Source organism: Mobula birostris, chromosome 9, assembly GCF_030028105.1.
Source record: "Mobula birostris isolate sMobBir1 chromosome 9, sMobBir1.hap1, whole genome shotgun sequence".
Classification (NCBI taxonomy): domain Eukaryota; kingdom Metazoa; phylum Chordata; class Chondrichthyes; order Myliobatiformes; family Myliobatidae; genus Mobula; species Mobula birostris.
The window spans coordinates 106,598,503-106,616,907 of record NC_092378.1 but is presented as its reverse complement, the minus strand read 5'-3'; positions in this window follow the sequence as shown (position 1 = coordinate 106,616,907).

Sequence of the window (18,405 nt, the reverse complement as noted above, 5' to 3'; positions counted from 1 at the left end):
AAGATTTATCAAGTGTTTATCAAATGTCTACTTATCTACCCAATTGCCCACCATTGAGAACATCTACCATAAATGCTGCCTGGGCAGGGTGAAAAACTTCATCAAGGATGCATCTCACCCTAACCATGGACTTTTTACTCTTCTCCCATCCAGTAGGTGCTACAGGAGGCTCCGATCCTGCATCAGCGGGCACAGGAAGAGCTTCTTCCCTGGGGCTGTGACCCTGTTGATCCTCACATCACAGCGCTAAGCAGTATTGCACCCATATTGTACTGTCTCAGTACTTTTATATTTGTGTGCTGTAGCACTTTTTATTCAGTTATTTTGTAAATAACACTATTCTTTGCATTTCTGGTCAGATGCTAACTGTGTTTCATTGGCTTTGTATCTGTAGTCGGCCCAATAACAATAAAGTTAAATCTAATCTAATTTAATCTAGTATTTACCAATATTTTCAGTTACTTACTCCCACAATTACTGGATGGCTTTCCCTTGATATATGCAACAGTGAAAGTTTGTTCTGGTTTGCCGAAAATTAAACGTTACCAAAGTTCATTAAATTCATTATAGTTATCCAATGCACACACATTTGTGTAATATGAAGAAATGGTCTGCATTGTTTTCTATCAAAAACCTCAAATATTAATGGAGAAAGATCCTGGAGATGGATCAATCTTTCAAAACTCAAGGCAGTGATTGGAAGTGGATGCTGTGGACAGTGGCATGTGGTGGGGTTGGTTGGAGTTGCTAAGTTTAATCTTAAATTCTCTTGCTGCATTTCCCTTCTGTCTACTTTGCTAATTTAAATAAATATCTAACGTCCAATTGTAGGCCCTCCGTTGATCAGAGTTGACCATTGATGTTGTGCCCTGGCTTTCAATGCAAGCCAGAGCAGTATAATATGAAGAGCAAGCTGTTGCCCATACAGCAGGCTCCCCCTCTCCATGCAGCTGATGAATCCAAAGGAACAGCAGGGACTGATACAGTCCGGCACCAGCAACATTGCAGAAGTTGCCAATCAGAATTGAATTCAACGTAGGACTGCCTTAGGGACTACAGCTCCAGATTTTTGCTCGGGGTTTACTCCCGAAGCCTTCCCCATGAGTGGGTATAGCCATAAGGCAGCAGCGGTTTAAGATCAGAGATCTTCTTCTCCTTGATGAGCTGCCAACCACAGCTGATGAGCTCCATCTGCCCAAAGTGACTGGTTTTAAGGTGTCAGTAGAAACAGTTTTGATGTGCTTAGTAGCTAAGCCACATATAAAGGCCTGGAGCTGAACTTGGTTGTCAGAGGCTATTTGAGACACAGACCATTGGGAGCATTTAATAGGTAGTGGGAGTTTATCCCCATTACTATCTCTGGCTGTGACAAGCTTGAGAAACCTCTCAGAAATTACTACATCTTAAATATATAACAACATAGGTAGCTGAGTCTGTGTTCATTGCAGATGTGAAAATAGGTTAAAATGATGAGGACTGGTGTTTAATTTTATGTGATATTGTTAAATTGGCAGTAAGAAGCCCATTCCCACTGATTGACTGCAATGGGGAAAGATATCACAAGCAGGAGGATTTCTGTCAGCTATTTTACATTACTGTACAAAGCCAAAACCAACATTATTAATGTTTACACTGCATTTATGAATACATTTTCCTATTTTTCTAACAGCACCTTGTATTTCCATGTAATTCAGTTTCATCTGTAAATTTAGACATCATAATTTTCTAAGGCCATTCATAAATATCATGCACATTAAAAATCACATCTGCCTAATCACAATACTTCTCTGGAAACCAACAGTGATCCAATTTGCAATTTAGATGCTCACTAAATGCAAAATCTAATCATGCATCGGTAACAGTCTGTTTTGCCACGAATGCAGTAAAATTGTCGCTAACTTACTTCATGGCACTTGTTATGTGACACAAATAGCAGATTATGCAAAACTTTAGCTGCGGCAGGAGGCATTATTAGCATTGCCATTTTGTCATTACTTAGACAGCAATGACTCTGTGCATGGTGGCACTGAATTACAATGATAAACTGTTCCCATTAGGGAAAAGTGTGTTGAGGGATATCATCACTGCTGCTCAGTAAGTCTCCTATACTACTGGATATTGTTCATGACAAGGCCATTTTATCCTCAACGTACAGAACAGTGGAAGCGAAGGAGCACAGTCGCATAATCATAAAGCATGGACATAAGATCTTAGACCCACTGAGTCCACAGCAACCAAACCTCTACTTGCACTAATCTGGCACTGATCCCATTCTATTCTCCTCTACCTTCCCTTCAGTCCTGCTGTTACCTACCGCATCCCCCAACCACAATACAACCCCACCCCCTTTCTACCACTCATATATAAATTAAAAATGGGCCACAGTGGCCATTAAATCAACCAGCCTGTTTATCTTCGGGATATGGGAGATAAACTGGAACATCCAGAGGAAACCCAAGCAGTCAAAGGGAGAACATGCAAACTCCACATAGTCAGCACACGAGGTCAGGATGGACCCTGGGTCACGGGAGCTGTGAGGTCTACCAGCCACCCAAACACATAATGGGGATCCAAACAGATCAACTGAGGTGATTACCGGAACATATCCTAAAGCCTTCGGGGTATCAGCTTTGGTCGGTAAGGGGGCTTCAGTGAGCCAGGAGCAGCAGTCAGTAATGGTGGCATCAGCTAGAAGCTTTGAACTGGCCAAGTTTGGTGGCTGTTTGGTTTCTTTTTGGCTCTAAGCCCCATCACAATGAGTGAGTGCAACTTCTCACTGTGCATTGTGAGTTGGAAAAAGAAGATGGCATTGTGGTGAGATTCTGTAAGTATTTAAAATCTAAATTTAAATTCAAGTTCCAGTTGATTGTTGTCAGATACATACATGTACAAGGTATAAATGCCCTGAAGGTTAGCCTGTTGCAGCAGCAGCACAAAGAGAGGACCAACATATGCTAACATAAAATAAAATAATATAGCTGTAACCTATGTGTCTATTCTATATCCCTAACTTTAAGCATGTTAAGATACATTAAAAGGAAAGTAAATAACTGTGTAGAGTATTAAGTAGGTAATTCCTACATTAAGGAAGGCAGGATTGGAGTCAGGTCCCAGTTACAACACATGGAAGTTCCTAGATACCAGACAACTTTGAGCTTAGTCACTGACCTGGAGGTCGAGATGCAGATACTGACACATCAGGGAGGGAGAGAATGATCACAACACATTAGTTAAGGTCTTTTGATTTAGTTAAGGATGGGGGGGTGCTGTGGTGACGGCGAGGAGGAGGAACCAAGAGTGTGGGATTACAGATGGCTCAGCTTTTGCCACTATCCATAAATTTGAGTGCTTTCGGTTTGTCTGGAGGAGACTAGGGTCTGTGGGGTGGATGAGCTAACTAACCAGGGCACTGCAGTGCAGGAAGTCATTCAGTGTGTGGAGAACATGTGTATTGGTATTAGGGACAGTGTAATGAGGGATTAATAGTATTCTCTGCAGCAAAGAGCAAGAATCTGTGTTATCTGCTCAGTTCCAGGGTTCAGGACATCTACTGCTTTCTGAAGTGAAATGGTCATGTGGTTATATAGATACCAATCACGTCAGCAGGACACTGTAAGGGTCAGTGTGAGGCGCTAGGCACGACATTGCAAAGCAGAACCTCAAGAGTAATCATTTTTGGATTGTTATCTAAGCCATTTTCAAGCTGGCATAGGATAAAAGACTTTAAAAAAGTGAATACGTGGCTAAAGGACACCTGCATTAGAAGAAAGAGCTTTGACCAGAAGCCAATTAGGACGTCAGAAGTTAGAGAGGAAGGATCTTCAATCAGGCCCACGTCCCGAGGATAAAAGGTAGCAGTGGGTCACGGCGGTGAAAAAGAGCTTTGACCAGCAGTTAATCCGGATATCGGAAGTTTGGAGAGGAGAGGACTTCAATCAGGTCCACTGCCCAAGGATAAAAGGCAGCAAAAAAAAAACTTTGACCAGTGGCCAAATGGCATTTGGGATTGATTAGTAAGGGCAAATTAAAGGAAGGCAGTGGCTGTGGTCTGAGAGGACATAGTCAGAGTGGTGATCTTGAGGCTAGAGCCTTTTGGGGCTTCCGCGAAAGGAGGCTTCAGTCAGAGAAAGCAAAGGAAAGAAAAGCTCATGTTGTTTTCCTTCTCTTCCTTATATCTGCTCAGCTAGGACAGTAGAGATGTCAGGCTGGATAGTTGAATGCTCTTCTTGTGGGATGTGGGAAGGCAGGGAGACCTCCAGTGTCCCTGACAACTACAGCTGCGAGAAATGTATTCAGCTGCAGCTTCCAACAATCCATGTTAAAGAGTTGGAGCTGGAACTAGATGAAGGCCAGATCATCCAGATCATTCCGGTTGCTGAGTGATAGATGGGACATATAGAGAGGTAGTTACACCCAGGGTACAAGACTTAGGAAACTAGGTGACAGTCAGGAAGAGGAAAGGGGTTATGGAGCCGGTGCAGTGTATGCCTGTGGCCATCCCCCTCAACAACAGGTATATCACTTTGGATACAGTTGGGGGGGGGAAAGTGACTGTGCAGAGGACAGTCACAGTGATCAGGTCTCTGTGACTCACACGGGAAGGGGAGTTAAGGGGCACACGCTGTGGTGATAGGGGATTCGTTGGTTAGGGGAACGAGCAGGAGGTTCTGTGGGCAAGAACGAGATTTTCGGATAGTACATTGCCTCCTGTGTGCCGGGGTCTGGGATATCTCAGATTGAGTCCTCAGCATTCTTAAGTGGAAAGATGAACCCCCAGAAGTCGTGGTCCATGACATGGGTAGGATGAAGCAACGCTGCCCCCTTTGCCTTCGTGCCTGTCCTTTCAATACAATGTGTATCCTTGGACATTAAACTCCCAGCTATAATCTTTCAGCCATGTTTCAGTGATGCCCACAATATCATACCAGCCAAGATGCAACTGTGCTGCAAGTGGACTTCAGGGAGTCAGGTGCTAAGCTAAAGGACAGGACCTCCAGGGTTGTGATCTCAGGATTTCTACCCATGCCACACGCTTGTGAGACCAGAACTAGGAAAATTATACAGTTTAATACGTGGCTAAGGAGTTAGTGTAGGAGGAAAGGCATAAGACTTTTGGATTATTGGGCTCTCTTCCAGGGAAGGTGGGACCTGTACAAAAGGGATAGTTTGCACCTGAAATGGAGGGGTACTAATATCCTAGTGGAAGGTTTGTTAATGCTGCATGGTGGGATTTAAACTAGAATTGCAGGGGGATGGGAACCAGAGTACCAGAACAGTTAGTGGAGTGGTTGTGGAAACAGTTGTTGGTAAGACCTCAGATAAAGGTCGGAATCAAAAGGGTGACCATGGTGCGACTAGTGTCTTGAGCTGCCTACATTTCAATGCAAGAAGTATCAGCAAAAAGGCAGATAATAGTGCTGAAGATGCAGTGGATGGTTTACAAACAGAGGCAATGTGTGGTGAGGAGAGGCTGTTGATAGAACAAAATTGCAGTCAACAGGATGAGTTGCAACGTAAAAGGCAGACAGAAAAGGGTGAATACAGGACTGAAGGTGTTGTATATGGATACACACAGTATACGGAATAAGGTAAATGAACTTGCAGCACAGATGCAGTTTGGCAGGTATGATATTGTGGGCAGCACTGAATCATGGCTGAAAGATTATAGTTGAACGTCCAAGGATACACGTTGTATTGAAAGGACAGGCAGGAAGGCAGAGGGGGCAGTGTTGTTTTGTTAAAAAATGAAATCAGATCATTAGGAAGAGGTGATATTTGATTGGAAGGTATTGAATCATTGTGGGTAGAGTTAAGGAACTGAAAGGGTAAAAGAGACTGATGGGCATTACTTACAGACTCCTAATAGTAGTAAGGATATGGCCTATAAATTACAACAGTAGATAGAAAATGCATGCCAAAACAGAATGTTACAAAAGCCATGGGGGACTTTAATATGCAGGTAAATTGGGAAAATCAGGTTGGTGCTGGATTACAGTACAGGGATTTGCTAGAATGCCTATGAGATGGCTTTTTAGAGCAGCTCATGGTTGAGCACACTAGAAGATCGGCTATTCTGGATTGGGTATTGTACAAAGATACATTGAACCAGAATTGACTGGAGAGCTTAAGGTAAAAGAACCCTTAGGGGTAAGTGATCATAAAAAGATCGAATTCATCCTGAAATTTGAGAAGAAGAAACTAAAGTCAGGTGTATCAGTATTACAGTGGAATAAAGGGAATTACAGAGACATGAAAGAGGAGTTGGCCAGAATTCATTACAAAAGAACACTGGCAGGGATGATGGCAGAGCAGCAATGGCTGGAATTTCTGGAAGCAATTCGGAAGGCAAAGGTATATACATCCCAAAGAGGAAGAAGTATTCTAAAGGAAAGATGACACAACTCTGGCTAACAAGTCAAAGACAACATGAAAGCCAAAGAGAGGGCATATAATAGAGCAAAAATTAGTGGGAAGTTAGAGGATTGGGAAATTTTTAAAAACCAACAGAAGGCACCTATAAAAGTCATTAAGAAAGTATAGATGGAATATGAAAGTAAGCTAGCCAGTAATATTAAAGAGGATATCAAAAGTTTCTTCAGATGCCTAAAGTGTAAAAGAGAAGTGAGAGTGGATATCAGACTGCTAGAGGACAATACTGGAGAGGTACTAATAGGGGACAAGGAAATAGAAGACAAACTGAATAAGTATTTTTTTCATGCTTCACTGTGGAAGATACTAGCAGTATGGTGGAAATTCCAGGTGTCAGGGGGCATGAAGTGTGTGAAGTTACCATTACTAGAGAGAGAGCTCTTTGGAAACTTAGGTCTGAAGGTAGATAAGTCACCTGGACCAGATGGTGTACACCTCAGAGTTATGAAAGAGGTGGCTGAAGAAATCATGGAGGAATTACAAATGATCTTTCAAGCATCATTATATTCTGGAATGGATCTGGAAGACTGGAAAATTGCAAATGTTACTCCACTCTTCAAGAAGGGAGAGAGGCAGAAGAAAGGAAACTATAGGCCAGTTAGTCTGACCTCAGTGATTGGAAAGATGTTGCAGTTGATTACAAAGGATGAGGTCTCGGGGTACTTGGGGGCACATGATAAAATAAGCCATAGTCAGCATGGTTTCCACAAGGGAAAATCTTACCTGAGAAATCTGTTGGTATTCTTTGAAGAAATAACAAGCAAGATAGACAAATGAGAAACAGTTGATTTTGTGTACTTGGATTTTCAGAAGGCCTTTGACAAGGTGCCACACATGAGGTTGCTTAACAAGCTATGAGCCCATGGTATCACAGGAAAGATTTGAGCATGGATAAAGCAGTGGCTGATTGGCAGGAGGCAAAGATTAAGAATAAAGGGAGTCTTTTCTAGTGACTAGTCGTGTTTCACAGGGGCCTGTGTTAGGACCGATTCTTTTTATGTTATATGTCAATGATTTGGATAATGGAATGGATGGCTTTGTTGCAAAGTTTGCAGGTGATATGAAGATAGGTGGAGGAGCAGGTGGTTTTGAGGAAGTAGAGAGGCCAGATAAGGTTTTAGACAGATTAGGGGAACGGGCAAAGAAATTGCAGATGGAATACAGTGTCGGAAAGTGTATTGTCATGCATTTTGGTATAAGGAGTGAAAGTGTGACTATTTCCTAACTGGAGAGAAAACACAAAACACTGAGGTGCAAAGGGACTTGGCAGTCCTTGCGCAGGATTCCCTGAAGGTTACTTTGCAGGTAGAATCTGTGGCGAGGAAGACAAATGCAATGTTAGCATTCATTTCAAGAGGACTCGAATACGAAAGCAAGGATGTAATATTGAAATTTTACAAAGCATTGGCGAGACTTCACTTGGGGTATTGTGAGCAGTTTTGGGCCCTTTATCCTAGAAAGGATGTGCTGAAACTGGAGAGGGTTCAAAGGAGGTTCATGAAAATGATTTCAGGATTGAATAGCTTGTCATATGAAGAACGTTTAATGGCTCTGGGCCTGAATTCAGTAGAAATCAGAAGAATGAATCATTGAAACCTATCGCATGGCCTTGATAGTGTGAATGTGGAGAGGATGTTTCTTAGGGTGGGAGAGTCTAAGACCAGAGGTCACAGCCTCAGAATAAGAATAAGACATAGGAGCAGAATTAGGCCGGAATTAGGAGCCTGCTCCGCCATTCCATCATAGCCAATCTCGGACCCCACTCACCCTATACATCTGCCTTCTTGCCATATCCTTTGATGCCTTGACGGTTCAAGAAATGAACAACTTCTGCATTAAGTGTACCCATGGACTTGGCCTCCACTGCAGTCTGTGGCAGGGCATTCCACAGATTCACTACTCTCTGGCTAAAAGAATTTCCTCCTTACCTCTGTTCTAAAAGATCGCCCCTCAATTTTAAGGCTGTGCCCTCTAATTCCGGATACCCCCACCATAGGAAACAACCTGTCCAAATCAATCCTATGTAGTCCTTTCAACATTTGGTAGGTTTCATTGAGATCCCCCTGCATCCTTCTAACTTCCAGTAAGTACAGGTCCAAAACTGCCAAACACTCCTCGTATGTTAACCTTTTCATTCCCAGAATAATCGCCATGAAACTCCTCTGGACTCTCTCCAAAGACAACACATCCTTTCTGAGGTATGGGGCCATAAACCATTGACAAACAATACTCCAAGTGCGGCCTAACTAGTGTCTCAGCATTATCTCCTTGCCAGAGGGTCGCCCTTTTAGAATGGAAAGGAGGAGGAATTTCTTTAGCCAGAGAGTGGTGAATCTGTGGAATTCTTTGCTATAGTCTAAGTCTTTATGTATATTTAAAGCAGAGATTGATAGATTCTTGATTGGTCACAACGTGAAGGGATATGGGGAGAAGGCAGGAGATTGGGGCTGAGAGGAAAATTGGATCAGCCATGTTGAAATAGTGGAGCAGTCTTGATGGGCCAAATGGCCTAATTCTTCTCCTATATCTTGCTTTGTAGCTGTCTGTAAGCAGACAAATCTCAAGGTTGTATAATTTATGCATTCTTTGATATTAAAAACTGTGAACTGTATAATGCGAAAAGTGGAGAGGACTTTGAAATAAATGATGAGACGAGGAGCCACAGTTACAATAATGTGGTAAGCCAGAGTAGAGACGAAGCTGGTGGAAAAGGGAAATGATAAATGGACTGTGACAGAGAAGTATAGTGAGTGCGAGTCTAAGGATAAATCAATACATAAGGCTAGAAGTTATAAAAGTAATAGAAGGACCAAACTAATCTGTATCTGAATGCAAGCAACACTTGAAATAAAGCAGGTAAACTGAGAATACAACTAGAAATAAATAAGAGAGATCTGATAGCAATAATGAGACAAAACCAGCCGAACCCCATTGGGTGGGACCTGTACGTTGATGGATCCGTGACATTTGAGAGCCAAGAAAAGGTAGAGGAGTTGTTCAGTTAATTAATGATGCTCTTAGCACAATAAAGAGAATTGCTATAAGTTCTTGAAGACAATTGGTAGAACCAATTTGGATATAAGAAATAATGAAGGCACAAGTTCACATGGTAGTAGAGAATAGACATCCCAACCAGCGTGGTAGGATGGAGTAATAAAGTTCAAAGTTCTTAGTAGATGTTATTATCAAAGTAGATATATGTCACCATATTCAACTCTGAGATTCATTTTCTTGTGGGTATACTCAACAAATCTATAGAATAAGAACTATAACAGAATCAATGAAGGATCACCCAACTAGGGTATTCAGCCAGAGTGCAGAAGACAACAAACTGTGCAAACACAATTATAAATAAATAGCAGTAAATATTGACAGCATGAGATAAAGAGTCCTTGAAAGTGAGTCCATTGGTTGTAAGAACGTTTCAATGATGAGGCAAGCGAAGTCGAGTCAAGTTCTTCCTTTTTGTTCAGGAGCCTGATGGTTATGGGGTAGTAACTCTTCTTGAACCTGGTGGTGCCAGTCCTGATGCTCTTGTACCTTTCTTCCTGATGGCAGCATGAGAAGAAAGTATGTGCTGGGTGGTAAGGTAAGGATCCCTGGTGATGGACGCGGTTTTCCTACGACAGCGTTTCATGTAGATGTGCTCAGTGGTTGGGAGGGCTTTACCTGTGATGGTCTGAGCTGTATCCAATACCCTTTGTAGGATTTCCTCTTCCAGAGGATTGGTGTTTCCGTACCAGGCTGTGATATGGCCAGACAATACGCTCTCCAATACACATCTATAGAAGTCTGTCAAAGTTTTAGTTGTCATACCAAATAGAAGGAGAAATAATGGTAGCTTGTCAGAAAGGTACAATATTAACAAGAGGGATTAACAAGAGGGATTTTAATCTACATATTGTTTGGAAAAATCAGATAGGGAAATGTAGCCTAGATGAGGAATTTATAATGTTTTCAGGATAGTGACTCAGGACAGTACATACTGCTGCCAAAAAGAGGAGAAACTATATGAGACCTAGTATTGCTCAATGTGATAGGATTAAATAACAACCTTTTTATGAAAGCTCCCCTAGGTAGAAGCAATCATAACTTGATTGAATTTTACATTCAGTTTAAGAAAGAGAAGAATAGGTTGAATGTGAGTATTTCAAACTTAAATAAGGGCAATTATGAGAGCATGAAAGTAGAGCTAGCTAAAATGAGCAGGCAAATTAGGATAAGGGATGGGTCAAGTGATTCACAGGGGCAGACAATTAAAGAGGAACTTTTGGAATAGACAGAAAGGAATATCACAAGGGGAGAGCCCACATTCTGTAGTTGACTATAAAAGGTGGGATATTGCATGAAGCTACGAAAATTCAAATCCTTGCAATGTCAGAGAGCAGGTCAGAAGAATGGATTGAATATAAATAACAATGAATGAGTGAAAGCTTGGTAATAAAGGGAAATAATTGGAATATAAGACAAAATATTAAAACAGATGGAATTTCTATCAAGATTTATAAAACTCATTAACAAGGTGAACGATGGTGTGAGAGAAAACTGGTCTAGAAAATTTCTAATGAATAATAGAGTAGAGAGCATCCTAACAAGCTGCCTCACTGCATGGTACTGAACCTGCACTGTGGTGAACAGGAAGGCTTTACAATGGGTAGTGAAATCTGCCCAATGCATCACTGACACCAACCTACAGGCCTTTCAGGACATATACACAGAACGGTGTAGGGAAGGGGCCAGTAACATCATGAAGGATCCCACCCACACTGCGGATGGGCTGCTTGTTCTGCTCCCATCAGGGAGGAGGCTACACAGCATCCATACCAAGACCATCAAACCCAAAATAGTTACTTTCCTCAAGCAGTAAGGCTGATCAATACCTCCAGCCTCTAACAGCCTTCCACATCCCCAACCAGCACTACTTTATCATTTCCTGTCACCCACCTTATATATAGACTATCCTGTGCCTCGTATCACTTTATGGACATACAATCAACAAGCTGTCTTATCACAGTTTTTATTGTGTTTTTTGTTGTGTTCTTGTGTGTTTTTTTCTGCGCTGCATCAGATCTGGAGTAACAATTATCTTGATCTCCTTTACACTGTGTGTACTGGAAGTGAGACAAAACAATCGTAAATTTTGAATCTTGAGGTACAAATAGATGGCAAATCATTAAACACCATTTTTCTGCAGTCTTCACTGTGGTGGATTTAAGTAGTGTAATAGAAACAGCAGAAAATCAAGAACTGGAAGGGAAGGAGAAATGCAGGAAACTGTGATTACTAGGGAAGTGATACTAAGACAATAGTTGGGGTTGCTGCCTTTTGGTCCCAATGCGGTATGTTTGTTGCGATTTTCCAAAAGTCTTTCAATTCAGGTAAGGGTGCACTAAAGGGGATGAATACAAATACAACTCTTTAATTTACAAAAGGGGAGGGAAAGCAGGAGATGACAGGATGATAGGCTTAACATCTATTAGAGGTGAGATGTTAGAAGCTATTATTAAGTACACTTTTGCAGGACATATAGAAAATTATATAGTAGCCAGACAAAGTCCACTTAAATTTGTGAAAAAAGAAATCATATATGATCAAGTTGTGTGAATTCTTTGAAAAAGTAACCTGTGCTGTTGATGAAAAGGAGCCTGTGGGTGTGCTACATTTAGATTTGCAGAAGGCACTTAATACGGTGTTCCACCAAAAGATCTCATGGAAAGTAGAAGCTCATGGTGCAAGAGGTAGCATTTTGGCGTGGATGGAATATAAGCTGGCTAACAGGAAACACAGTAAGCATAAAGAGCTGGCAAAACTTAACTAGTGGTGTGCCATTGGGTTCAGCACTGAAACATCTGTTAATTTTATAAGTTATTTTAATGACAGTTGAAGAATCCTAAGTTATGATTGAAAAATTTGTTAAGAACACAAGATAAGCAGGAAATAGAAACTTAAAGGGAGATAGCATGTCAATTCAGTGGACAAAAACCTGGAGAATCAAATTGTGAAATTCTCAATATTAACAGAAAAATTTAAAAAAAAAGGAGTATTTTACCTCAAGGTTGTAGAGCTCTGAAATGCAGAGGGATCTAGGTGTTTAGTGCATGTTTCACCAGTACAGCAAGTAGTTGGGAAACCTAAGCGTGTTTCTTTTTCTAAGGGAATTCAATACAAGCTTAAGGCGGTTATTGTTTAGTTGGATGGTCTGCTGATGAGACCGCATCTGAAGTGTTGTGAATAGTACTGATTTCTTTACTTGAGTGACAAGGTAAATGCTTTGCCAGCAAGAAGATTTACTGAACCAATACTTGAAGCCAGTTGGTTGATTTATGAGGAAAGACTGGACAGACTAGACTTGTATTTGGTGGAGCTTACAAGAGTCAGGTGGGTCTTAATTGAAGTATTTTGTACGTATAGTATGTATAATCTTGAGAGGACAGAATGGATGTGGATAAGATGTTTCCTCTTGAGGGAGAAACTAGAACTTAGGGCCACGGTATAAAGGTACATGGTCAATGTAACACTATTAGAGCACAAGTGACCTGGGTTCGGTCCCACAGCTGTCAGCAGGGAACTTGTATGTTCTTCCCGTGGCTGCATGGTTTCCTCTGGGTGCTCCTGTTCCTTCCCACATTCCAAAGATGTATGCGTTGGCAGGGTAGTTGGTCACATGGGTGTAATTGAGCAACACAGCTGTAAAACCCTGTGACTATTTTGAATTTTAAAATATATATATATATATGTTTGAGATGAGATAGATGTTTTTCTCTTTGGACCCCACATCCTCAAAGGGCAGTGGAAGCAGAGCCTATTAATATTGAGACAGACAGAGACAGATTTCATAAGCAAATAGGTAGAGCGTTACCGGGGGAGAGACGGGAATGTGGAAGTGAGACTGCTAGCTATGAGTCTGCTGGAAGTTGAACCTGGCTCAAGGGTCAAGTCACCAACTCAGGCTCCTAATTTGTACTGTATTTTGGATTCTGTCATCTACTAATGAGCAGAATCAGTGAAAATTTCCACCAGTCAGGGAATGAAATGTTGCAACAAAGTTAGGAGAGCAGGGTCCTGGTGTATGGAGTAATGGCACACTGCAATCACTTAACCCGTTGTTGCAGTAAGTGGGCATCTTACCTGTTCATCAAAATCCACACCCCCCCACCCCTGTACTAGCTAAACATTGGCCTGTTTAGGGAGCACTGCAGCCTTCCCATTGGCTGCCGTTTGGCATCTGGGCTGGCTGGTGATGTCACGGCACGGGTAGCGTATAAATCTAGCATGCTGAGAGCACCTGGTCTCTTTTGCTCTCTGCATCACCGTGGACCAGGTTGCAAATGGTAGCAATGGAAACAGTGTAAGTGTGCTGCAGTGAGGGAAGGTCCAAGTATATACCTTAGATAAGCTGTCATAAGGTGGTGGCTGGGAACAGACCTATGTGCAAGACAGACACTGAAGGACTAGGATACAGGGTGAGGGCAAGGACATGGACACGAAAACCGGGAACCCGGAACAGGACTGGACAAGAGAGCTAGGAGCCCGGGCTTGGACTCCGACCCAGAACCTAGGTCTTGCCTCTGGCTCGGACCCCAGAACTAGGCAAGGAAGAGGCTGGAGTCTTAGAGACTTGAGGTGAGGCTTGACAAGAGGCTGGAGTCTTCAGGCTTGAGGCTAGGCAGGAGGTTGGAGTCTTCAGGCTTGAGGCTTGGCAGGAGGCTGGAGTCTTCAGGCTTGAGGCTTGGCAGGAGGCTGGAGTCTTCAGGCTTGAGTCTTCAGGCTTGAGGCTAGAGACCAGAGGCGAGGCTTGGCAGGAGACAGGAGGCTATAGACTTCTCCTGGGCAGGGTGCGGTACTCCTGGGCAGGGCGTGGATCAAAACCCGAGAGAGGCAAGGGACAGGAAGGGACAGAACCAACCACAAGTAACGGCAAGACGGCCTGGCTTACCCGACAGAGGCAAGGGTTAGGAAGGGACAGAACCAACTGTAGGTAACGGAAAGACGGCCTGGCTTACCCAATGGAGGCAAAGGACAGGAAGGGACTGAACCAACTGTAGGTAACGGCAATACGGCCTGGCTTACCTGGGCGGAGGCAAGGGACAGGAAGAGAGCTAAGTACAGGGTGGCTCCAGGACAAGACTGCAGGCAAGAGTTACCAGCAAGACAAGGCAAGGCTTCAGGCAATGCAAGGCAAGACGAGAACTTCAGGTGAGGTGAGAGTTACCGGCAAGACAAGGCAAGGCTTCAGGCGAGGAAACAGAAGGCAGAGGAAGGGATACAAGGAGTAAGGACAAGAACAACCCAGCAGCCACGCCCTGGTCTCTGAAAGTATTTATGCAGCCAGCCCCAACAGGCATCAGCTGCCTCAATTAGAGCTCAACAAGAACAGAAACAGGGTAGACAGGAAAACCTGCAGCAAGGACCGCGAACCGGAATATGGACTTCACGGACCAGACCATGACAGTATCTGCCACCCCCCCCCCCCCCCGCCCCATCTATGGGAGCCTCCTGGCGACCAAACAGGGTGTCCAGACTATGGATGACCCAGGCGGGTATTTAACAGAAAGGAACCCCGGGTGGCAAGAGGAAAATAACAGTGTCTGTGTCGCTGGGTCCATGGGTGGCTGGATTGTTCTGTCATAAGGTGGTGGCTGGGAACGGACCAAAGTGCAAGACACAGGCACTGAAGTACTAGGGACAGGATTAGGATACAGGCTGAGGGCTAGGACATGGACACAAAAACCGGGAACCCGGAACAGGACTGGACAAGAGAGCTAGGAGCCCGGGCTTGGACTCCGAGCCAGAGACTGGACAAGGACCCAGAACCTAGGTCTTGCCCCTGGCTTGGACCCCAGAACTAGGCAAGGACGAGGCTTGGCTGACAGGCAGGATGAGGCTGGAGTCTTAGAGACTGGAGGCGAGGTTTGGCAGGAGGCAGGAGACTTGAGGTGAGGCTTGGCAGGAGGCAAGACACTTGAGGTGAGGCTAAGCAGTAAGCTGGAGTCTTCAGGCTTGAGGCTAGCCAGGAGGCTGGAGTCTTCAGGCTTGAAGCTAGGCAGGAGGCTGGAGTCTTCAGGCTTGAGGCTTGGCAGGAGGCTGGAGTCTTCAGGCTTGAGGCTTGGCAGGAGGATGGAGTCTTCAGGATTGAGGATAGAGACCAGAGGCGAGGCTTGGCAGGAGGCAGGAGGCTAGAGGCTTGGCTGGAGGCTGGAGGCTAGAGGCTCCTCCTGGGCAGGGCGCAGTACTCCTGGGCAGGGCGCGGATCACTACCCAACAGAGGCAAGGGAAAGGTAGAGACAGAACCAACCGCAGGTAACTGCAAGATGGCTTGCCTTATCCGACAGAGGCAAGGGTTAGGAAGGGACAGAAACAACCGTAGGTAACGGCAATACGGCCTGGCTTACCCGACGGAGGCAAGGGACAGGAAGGGACAGAACCAACCACAGGTAATGGCAAGATGGCCCGGCTTACCCGACGGAGGGATGGGACAGGAAGGGAACTAGGTACAGGGTGGCTCCAGGACAAAACCGCAGGCAAGACGAGGCGAGTGTTACCAGCAAGACAAGGCAAGGCTTCAGGCAATGCAAGGCAAGACAAGAACTTCAGGCGAGGCAAGAGTTACCGGCAAGACAAGGCAGGGCTTCAGGCGAGGAGACAGAAGGCAGAGGAAGGGATACAAGGAGTAAGGACAAGAACAATCCAGCAGCCACGCCCTGGTCTCTGAAGGTGTTTATGCAGCCAGCCCCAACAAGCATCAGCTGCCTCAATTAGAGCTCAACAGGATCAGAAACAGGGTAGACAGGAAAACCTGCAGCAAGTGTCGATGGACCGGACCGTGAACCGGAATACGGATTTCACGGACCGGACCATGACATAAGCATTTGAAAGATTTACTAAATGTTTAGTGTTTGTCTTGTCCCATAAATAAATGGTTAACTTAATCATCAATAGTGAGTGTCTTCTGTCCCCACACACCGAACCCGAGGACCTGATTTCACACAATTGGTGCTACCAGTCGGGTTCAGTGATTGATTAGAAGATTAATGGCAAAAATAAGAGAGAGACCCACTCCCTGATGTGTGAGGAATGCCAACACCCAGGTGGCCTGAGAGTCACAACAGTGCGGGATTGAGTGTCTCGCCAGCTTACTGGTAGGTTACAGGACACCAGCATGCTGGTCAGATGAGCTGGACTTCCTCCCACTGGGTGAAAATTGCACACCACGTTGTGACTGTACTTAACAAGGTAGGTTTCCCCAAGTGGAAGGGGAGCCAGTTGAGTACTTTCTGGCTTATGGCAGCCACATTAAAACAGCAGTGTGAGACAATCTCACAGAGGGAGAAAGATAGGTGGCTTGAGAAATGAAGTGGAAGTGCTAAACCAGCGATGGGGAGGCTGCCTGGTCAGCGCAGACTTGTGTTAAAGAGTTAGTGATAGGAGTATAGCGATGACCTGTCGGCTAGTAAAGGCACTGCAAATAAAGGCTGCCTGCAGGGCTAACTGGTGAATGCACCTCACTAAAGTCCGGGCCCCGATATTGCGGAGAGGTGAACCCAACATGTTGACGGGAGATGGGAGTATTTGGTTAGATAGTGAGGGTGGGGAAAGAGAGGTTAGAGTAAAACCTCCTGAAGAAACTTGGAATGAGATTTTTAAATTGGTTAGTACTTCCTCATTATGTGCTCATCATTCCCTCCTACAATTTAAGGTGGTTCATAGGGCTTATATGACCAAGAATAAGTTGTCTCGTTTTTATATGGGTATATCTCCCTACTGTGAAAGGTGCAACAATGGAGAAGCTTCATTTATTCATATGTTTTGGACATGACCAAGTCTCGGAAAATATTGGAAGGAAGTATTCCAAACTTTTTCTGTACTCTTTAAAGTAAATTTTAAGTCAAAATGAGGAAGAAAATTGGGATAAGGATGGGTGTTGTATGGAATCAGGTTAACAAGTTTAACACGTGGGGACAGAAGACTCTCACTAGTGGTAAGTAAGTTAACCATTTATTTACAGGACAAGCCAAATACTCAACATTCAAGTTACACCCAGCGGCAGATACTTATCTAAAGTATGCACACGGGCTCTCTCTCACTGCGGCACACTTCCACTGTTTCTATGGCACCATCTGCGAGCAGGTCCACGGTGACCTGGAGGGCAAAAGAGATCAGGTACTTTCATTGCACTCGTTTTATACTGTACCTGCGCCGTGACATCATCAGCCAGTGGGAGGGCTGCAATGCTCCTTCAAGAGGCCAATCTCTACATAGCACAGAAAATTGCTTTCGATGAACTGGTAAGATGGATCTTTATTGCAACATTATACCAGCCTGCGGACTGGGGGTTATGGTGTCATGTCTTTCGAGGGATGGACTGGAGATTTTTGGCTAGATGTGCTGATTTACTCAATTCCAACAGTAGAAGGGAGAGTGAAGACTTTATCGAAGTATGCGATCGAAGGATCGAGAGGAGTTGGCATCGTTTGGCAGTTCAATAAAGGATCGAACTTATTGAGTCTTCGTTGGAGGGGTAGTGACCTGCATCGGAGATAACTCTTGCCAAAAAGAGCAAAGAGTTCATGCAAAGGTTTGCTCTCTCTCTAAAAGAATTTCAGTTCAGTTGTTTTAAACTGTTTATTTTTGGCATCATGAATCCTGTGGACAGAACCAGCAGAAAAGTCGTGTCTATGAAGAAATCCTTCTCCAGAGAAGTCTCTCCCAAGTGAACGTATAAATCTGTTGGACTTTTGAATTTACCATTTTAAGAACTATATCTGACTTTATCGCTTTAAGAACTGTTTTCACATTTAACGCTTTAAGAAACCAGTGCCAAGTGACAAATTGTTGAACGGCTGCATATCGGTTAGCTTCCGGTTAAAGTTTTCGTTTGTTTTTTACCTTATCGTTTATCCGTGTTTAATAAATGTTTGGTTGCTTTTATATAACCTGTGTCGATTGATATTCATTGTTGCCTTTTACGTAACATAA